The 7,935-nt window shown below is 41.4% G+C and overlaps 1 pseudogene; it reads left to right on the forward strand.

The window, feature by feature from the left end:
* The first annotated feature begins 677 nt into the window (after positions 1–677).
* On the forward strand, positions 678–3,149 carry LOC133090479 (serine palmitoyltransferase 1-like; annotated as a pseudogene).
* Positions 3,150–7,935: the final 4,786 nt, after the last annotated feature.

Below are 7,935 nucleotides of genomic sequence, written 5' to 3' on the forward strand. Positions count from 1 at the left end.
GGCACACATATTTCCCAGCGGCGGAATGTAAGGAGGCCCGGGCGGGAGCCGGAGCCTGGGGTCTCGTTTTTGCGCTCCTGAGAGCTCTGAGCCCTCTCCAGGTCCTGCCCGGGGACAGGAGAGAGGCTAGTCAAAAACGAGAGTTGGGACTGATGGTAAAGCGGAGTGATGAAAGGAGAGTGGAAAATCTCAGTCTGGAGAGGCCCTAGGGAAGATAGGTTCTCGGAACTGTGGAGCAGAGAATAGGGGAAAGAGCTGTAATAAGTTGGACTTTGTTTTTGTTTGGACGTAGGGTGAGAAAGGAAGCTGAATGACTTAGGTACGTGAAATAGTTTGTCATTCTTCTGCATACGTCCCATTTTATGTCTTGTAAAGATACAACTATTTTAGTAAATTTTTAAAGAAAGACTAGTTAGGAGCTTTTTTGAAAGGCCAGCTCTTTCAGGTAGGTAAAATAATATGAAATTTTTAAATGTCAGTCTTGGAGCATGTTCATTCATTTGACATTTAGTGAGTTTCCATGTGCTGTGCAATAGAACTTTCTGCGTGTCCTCTGAGCTGTTCAGTACAGTAGCCGCTAACCACATGTGGCTATTAAGCACTTGAAACATGGCTAGTGCAACTGAGGGGCTGAATTTTCCATTTAATTTAATTTAGATGTGTATTTAAATAGTTGAATGGTGCTAGTGGCTACGGTATTGGACAGCAGAGATCTAGATGCGGGGAATAGTGCAGTGAGCGAACAGGTAAAAGTGCCTGTGCTCACAGAGCTTACATTCATTTAAAGTGAATCTCAGTTTTCTTTTGATAATTTTCTTAAAACTTAATATCGCACTTACTGGCAAGGGTGATGATGCAAGATGTATCATTGTAAAACCCATCAGGACGTTTTGAAAAAAAAAACCAGTTAAGAGAGCAAGTAGGGCTTAGGTGATGTCCACCCTTAGGTAGATTACAGTGACTAAGATGAGCCACTAAAATTTAAGATTTCTTCTTTTTTTTTTTAGAAATGAGTAATTTCTACTATATATTTTTGCTGCCTTTTTGAAGACTGCCCTCTTAACTATGTAACGTCTCATACCCTGGTATTGACCATGAGTGAGAAGTCCTCCTGGATGTAACATTTCCTAGGGAAGAATAGAAGCCACATTTGTGATTTTTATTAATTCAGTAGACATTTAAACTTTTCTTAGGATGATTTCTCTGTGGAGTGGAATGTTTAACTCGTGACTTGGACTTAACGTTTGTCAACTATAATCTGATTATTGATAAAACCAAAAGGATTTTTTTAGTAGAGTCCTCATTCTTAACTGAATTACATTCAGGAGGGATCAGCAAATTTTAAAAATAGTCTTAGATTTCTGGTTTTGCTTCTAATTTCTGTGCACCGTGTATGCAGAATTTGAGGAGTCTTGCTGTGTACCCAAACATATGCAACATGTATGTAGTTTTAAAGTTATTTGTGCAATGACCTGAAAGTTTATATATGAAATTGTCAGCAATTTCACTGTCCCCACCTTCTGAATTTTTTTAACTATTGTGAATCATCATTGTTTTCTTTCTGTCTAATGTTCAAAAATTATTTGTATTTCCATTTCTAAATACATTTTTAAAATGACTTTCCAATGACAACCTATTGGAATATAGCACCCCATAACGGACTGATGGGGGCTTAGTTATTATCTAGAATCTTCTACGTGCACTTAGTGTGTTTAGTTGTGTAAAACATAAAAGTCAGCCTGGCCTTTATCCTGGAAATGTACAGTTGAAAAGAAGACCTGACGTGGATAATTTCGTTAAGGCTCCTGTTTATCATCTTATTTTGGAAGGAATTTTAATACTCTGGATAATCAGACTTCTTTTCTCTAAAACATACAAGTTACAAGAATGATTTCTGATCTTACAGTCAAAGAAAAGGAAGAATTGATTGAAGCTTGGCAACCAGAACCTCTTGTTTCTCCTGTCTCAGGAGACCTTCCTGCTCTCAACTGTAGCATCGTTTCATGCCCTCCAAAAGCCATAACATTGTGGTGAATGGAAAAGAAGGTATAAACTTTGCCTCATTCAATTTTCTTGGATTGTTGGATAACACTAGGCTCAAGGCAGCAGCTTTGGCATCTCTAAAGAAGTATGGTGTGGGAACTTGTGGACCTAGAGGATTTTATGGCACATTTGATGTGCACTTGGATTTGGAAGACCGCCTGGCAAAATGTATGAAGAAAGCAGCCATTATACACTCATATGGATTTGCCGTGATAGCCAGTGCTACTCCTGCTTGCTCTAAGAGAGGGGACATTGTGTCTGTAGATAAAGCTGCCCGCTTTGCTATTCAGAAGGGATTACAGGCATCACGTAGTGACAGTAAGCTATTTAACCATAATGATACGGACGACCTGGAACAACCACTAAAAGAACAAGAGACTGAAGATCAAAAGAATCCTCATAAGGCTCGTGTAACTCGACGTTTCTTTGTAGTCGAAGGCTTGTACATGAGTACTGGAACGATTTGCCCTCTTCCAGAACTGGTTCAGTTAAAGTACAAATATAAAGCAAGGATCTTTCTGGAGGAAAGCCTTTCATTTGGAGTCCTGGGGGAGCATGACCGAGGAGTCACTGAGCATTTTGGAATCAATATTGATCATATTGATCTTATCAGTGCCAACACGGAGAATTCACTTGCTTCTGTTGGGGGTTTCTGCTATGGCAGGTCTTCCGTAACTGACCATCTGTGACTTTCCAGCCAGGGATACTGCTTTTCAGCTTCGTTACCCCTCCCCTGTTAGCTGCTGCTGCAACTGAGACCCTCAACATCATGGAAGAAAATCCAGGAAAAGTGCAAACGAATCCATAAAGCTTTACAAGGCATTTCTGGATTAAAAGTGGTGGGTGAGTTCATTTCTCCGGCATTTCACCTCCTGCTGGAAGAGAGCACTGGGTGTCGAGAAAGAGAGGTTAAACTACTTCAAGAAATTGTAACTCAGTGCATGGACAGAGGCTTCGCGTGAACTCAGGAGCGCTACCTGGAGAAAGAAGAGAAGTATCTCCCTCCTCTGTGCGTTAGGGTTGTGGTCACAGGGGAACAAACAGAAGAGGAACTGGAGAAAGCTGTGTCCACGATCAGCAAGGTGGCCCAGACCGTGCTGCTTTAGTCTGGGGTCTGGTGGCCGCTCACCACGCAACACGCAGACAGCCCTCAGAGTCACTGCAGAGTGAGACAGAGGGGGCCTGCGGGTACCAGACGGGGTGTCACTAGATGAGAAGGATGCTGGTTACTTAAAAGAAAACACATGCAAAAGCCCAAGTAATGACAGCATATAACTGATATTTAAATTCTGCTATGTTGTACTATTTTAATGTTTTATTAATACTAGTTTTTTATATTCTTCTTTTTGTTGTCATTGTTTAAAAATGGAGCTTTAGTTTATCTTCTTTCCCTTCTAATGGTGAAGATTGTGAGCACTCCTTAATATCTCATAGAAAATTGTCTGCAACATTAAAGCTTAGAGGCACTTCAGCATATATGATACAAAAGGTATTGAAGATCTAATTCAACCACATCTTTTTCAGTCTTTGTCATGTGAAGCTCAGTCGTGGTTAATATATAAAGGAATACTTTTTGTGTGATTATTATAAACTTTTCATTAAAATATATTTGAATCCTAGAATTTTTATATACACTAAATACTGATGTTGCACCATTTATAACAGTGAATCTTAGCATCCTTGACCAGAGAATAGTCATTATACTTCTTAAGTGAGCAACAATTTAAATCAAATACTATTTTATTTTAGTAAGTTGACCTTTACATTCATTATGTGTTGACTTCTAATCTGTTTTCGGAGGAGGATTATTGTGATGATCCCAAAATAGAAATCCTGTCCTTGATATTTTAGAATATTTTGAATGTATTCGTTTTTGTATAGTGGGTTTCCTAGGGATGTATAACTACAGGCTTTTTCTAAGCTAAAGAAAATGAGACCTTTATTTCTTTTCAGCTTATGAATTCCAGATATCTAAAAAAGATGTGAAAGTGCTAAAAATAAAATTTTTAAGCTGTGCTTTAGCTATCTGTTTTTCCCTTAGCAAACCAAGTTGGGTGGTATAAATGTTTGTGATATGTGCCACAAGATAGTACATAAATATTACACTATTACTCCATCTCTTATTAAAGGGAAAGGAATAAAATTATCTTAAAAATGTCATTTTATAATATATGTTCATATTAACAAATGGTCTTCAACATCTTTTTAAATAACATATTTTTTTTAATGTTTAGTTTCTATTTTGCTTGAGGTATTTTGTACATATGTGCCTTGTGATTGCTACTGCTTTAAAGGATACAATACTCTTTGGGGGATGAATCTGCTTTGTTTTGTTTTTTTTTAATGAAATAAACATAGATTCCTGATTTAAAAAAAAACAAAAACAAACAAACAAAAAACAAAGAAGGATTGGGACACTGCTTTTGCTTGTAGCATCCTTTCCCTCTTCCCCAGGACACTTTGCCAACCTCTGTACATCCATGAAGGCTCACTGTGGAATCTCATACAAGTCAGCTCTATGTGCACTTTCCCCACTTTCATTTCCATTAACCCCTATCTCTCTGTTGTTCATTCCTTCCTCAATCAACTTGTAATTTTCCATGTTGGACATTGGGTGAAGTAAGAAACTCTTATCCAATTAGGTGAATGAATAGAAAAAATTCCCCGTATTCTGGCAGTATTTAATTGTTGTAGGATTATTGGCAGAGGTTTACTCATAGGATTTTAGTAGGCAGATCCTTTAAATCAGTGTATCCCAATTGATCGACAGACTCCTGGGGTCAAAGAAGGTAGTAAAGGGTGTCTCTGAACTATTAACAGATCTTTCCAGTGAATAAGACACATTTGCTTGGATAGCAGCATGGAAATCATGTAAATGTGAAGTTTCATTATTGGCTTGAATGATAGCAATTTGATGTGCTTAAACAGGTTTTTCTAAGTAGATGGAGGACTTGGTATTTATCTTTGATAAATATAAATGAGAAAACAATTTTTCCTTACTTAGTAAAGTTTTGCTTAAAGCCTTCTTACAAATGGGAGGATATAAAGTTCCCTAGATGGTGAGAAGGTTGAGACCCTGATGGGGAAAGTCCCCTCTGCACAGATTCGGCCTGAGATGTTCCAGAAAAATGTTCCTGGAAAACATTCTCATTCTATGGACTCTCCATACTTCCAAAGACTTGATTATGTTGAAGCTGCTAGAGATGGAAACTTTGGTGCAAGCCTAGAAAATTGGTAGTAACAACTAGCAATTCATTAAGGTCCTTCCAGCTTCAATTATCAACTGTCTTCACATGCCTTTTACAGAAGCGTCCATGGTTCATTACTGCTGTTAATCCTTTCGGCAAGAGGCAGTGTTTTGAACGTACCAAGTATGTCTGAATGGTAGATATATTTTTTTAAATCTTTAGCAGGAGTGTTTGTCTCATTAACATTTGAGCAGCATCGACAGGTATCTTCAAGGTCCAAACCATTATTTATGCTACAGTTGATCACTGTTCTAACACAAAAGGACAAATTTAATTGATTTAAGGTAGTTTCCCATAGTTTAGCCTGTTCCACATCTTAATATGGGAACCTCCTTCATCGAAAGGTCTTTGACATGAATATGCCATGCTCTTCCAAGGTAGGCAGTACATAAGTTACAGAAGGGTACCTCTTGCTTTTACCCCTTCATGGATCTCAGATGTAAACCCAGTGATTTCTTCCCTGACATATACGATTTTTATACTACTCTAAATTATGTTACTGTAAATTATTTTAGTTTGAAGTCTTAGGAGATTAGTCATTAACATCCCTTTCTTTCCTGCCTGCCCGAATTAGGGACCAGCTGAGAAATAATGTAGGTGTCAAGCCACTAAGGATAAAACTTTATTACCAACAACATTTTTTTTTCCCTAAAATGTAGTTATGTCTGTGAAAAAATGGACTTGTGCCCCCATCCCTCAATTCTGCTTATCCACTCACCCAGCCACTGAGTAAGTCCTTCCTAGGGGAAAGCCCCTGCAGCAGGGTAGACAACAGACCAGACTGCATGGTCTGCGTGGAGAAAGGAGAGAAAAGGGACTTCTGTTCCTTCTCTCAAATTCACCCGTGACAGAAGCCATTCGGGCCCCCCTGGGGTGGAGTGAGTAAGGGGCGGGGGTGGGAGCAACAGCCATGCTCCCGTGGAGCGCCCTCTGTATGTCATCACAAGGTCAAGAGGAAAAAGGGTCTTTATGACAGTCTTCGGGAGGGGTTTTGTGGACCAGCCAGTTACTGGTGTGTTTTTCAGAAACCCGATTTGGAAGCTTCTGTCTATAAACACAGGTTTCACTAAAAGCTGACTTCGTCTTGCCTGTGGGTCTTCTAAGGACTTAGCATTTTCACTTTTTCTTTTTTCTGTAAGCTTTGTGGATGTATTTCACTTCTTACTGGTAACCCCAACATATGGGAGAGTGTATTAGTCAGCTTTTGCTATGCTAATGCTGTGTATCAAACAAGCCCGAACATCAGTGGTTTCCAATAGCAAAGATTTCTTCTTGCTTAAGGATCTGTGGGTTGGCTAGCATTGGCAGGGCTTGACTGCCCTGGGCTCCAGACTGTCAGGCTCAGGTCTCCTCCAGGTGTTTTCTCATCCTGGACCAGTGGCCACCTGGGATGCGAGACAGGATGGCAGGAGCTGAGCCAAGGATGAGGTGGCATCTGAAGCAGCCACTTGCATCAGCCTTCTCACATTCCATCAACCAAAGTGACTCGTGTTTTCAGACCCAGCGTCATGGAGAGAGGAGGAGGGATGAATATTTGCCGCCAGACCAAAGATAGAGCCGAGGCAGGTGAAAAAGGAAGTTGCAGGGAGCGTGTTCAGTGACCACTTCCTTGTTTGGGTATCTCCTCTCCCGCTCCGGAATCAGACAGAACTGGGTCTGAATCCCGGCTGTAGACCTATGAGTTGGACCAGGTGATCCTTGAGCTGTGACAGAGAGAAAGAACCAGGACAAAAAGCCAAGTCAGGTCACGGGGGAAGAGGACACCCTATGAAGGGAAAAGCAGGGACTGGACACAGCTGTGCATCTGGGATCGTGAAGGTGCAACAACTCGAGGAAGGAGAGAAGCCTGAAGAAGTTGGTGGGGAAGAGGGGGCGTTTGCACATGCATTTATTTATTCAGGTTAGAGGAAACTGAGCTTGTTTATTGGCTTATGCAAAGAGTCCAGAAGAGAGGGAGAAGCTGAGAGCAGAGGAGAAAAAGTCTACAAACAGGTCCGAAGTCACGCAAAGAGGCCACGGTGAGCACAGACGGGGTTGCCCCCCACACGCCTGGGGTCCTCCCAAAGAGGAGAAGATGACTGGGGATGAAGATGTGGTGGGTGGAAGGACCGTCTGAATGAAGTAAGAAGGGAAATCGTCCAAGTGTGGGGCTGTGGAGCTGCATGTAGAACAGGAGGAGTGATGGGTTGATGGGTCATAGCAGGTAGCAGGGAGGGAGCAGATTAGGACAAGTAAAAGGGGTGGTGTGGCTTGAGAAATCATAGAGTTTCCATCTCTGTGTGTCTTCCCAACAAGCCTGACCTGCTGTGCTGGAGAAGCTGTGAGGCTGGACGAGGACCCAGCAGCGTCCATGAGCAGAGGGTTAACATGTTGGTTGAGAGCAGTCCTGGCGATGAAGCCTCTGGTCCAGGTGGGCGGGGAAGGAACTGAGCCCGGATATGATTCATCCCAGGAACAGGAGGCTGACAGGGGCAGCTGTGGAAGGGAGGCTTTCAAAAGCCCCCACTGACTCTATTACCAAAACCCCCAGTGTGGAAAACCATCCACCATCCACCTGTCACCATCTCTCACCATCTTACAGGTTCTCCTGCCTTACCTCTCTTTAGGACCAGCTGCATAATTTGCAAGGCCTGGTGCAAAATTA

Source organism: Eubalaena glacialis, chromosome 4 (genome assembly GCF_028564815.1).
Source record: "Eubalaena glacialis isolate mEubGla1 chromosome 4, mEubGla1.1.hap2.+ XY, whole genome shotgun sequence".
Lineage (NCBI taxonomy): Eukaryota > Metazoa > Chordata > Mammalia > Artiodactyla > Balaenidae > Eubalaena > Eubalaena glacialis.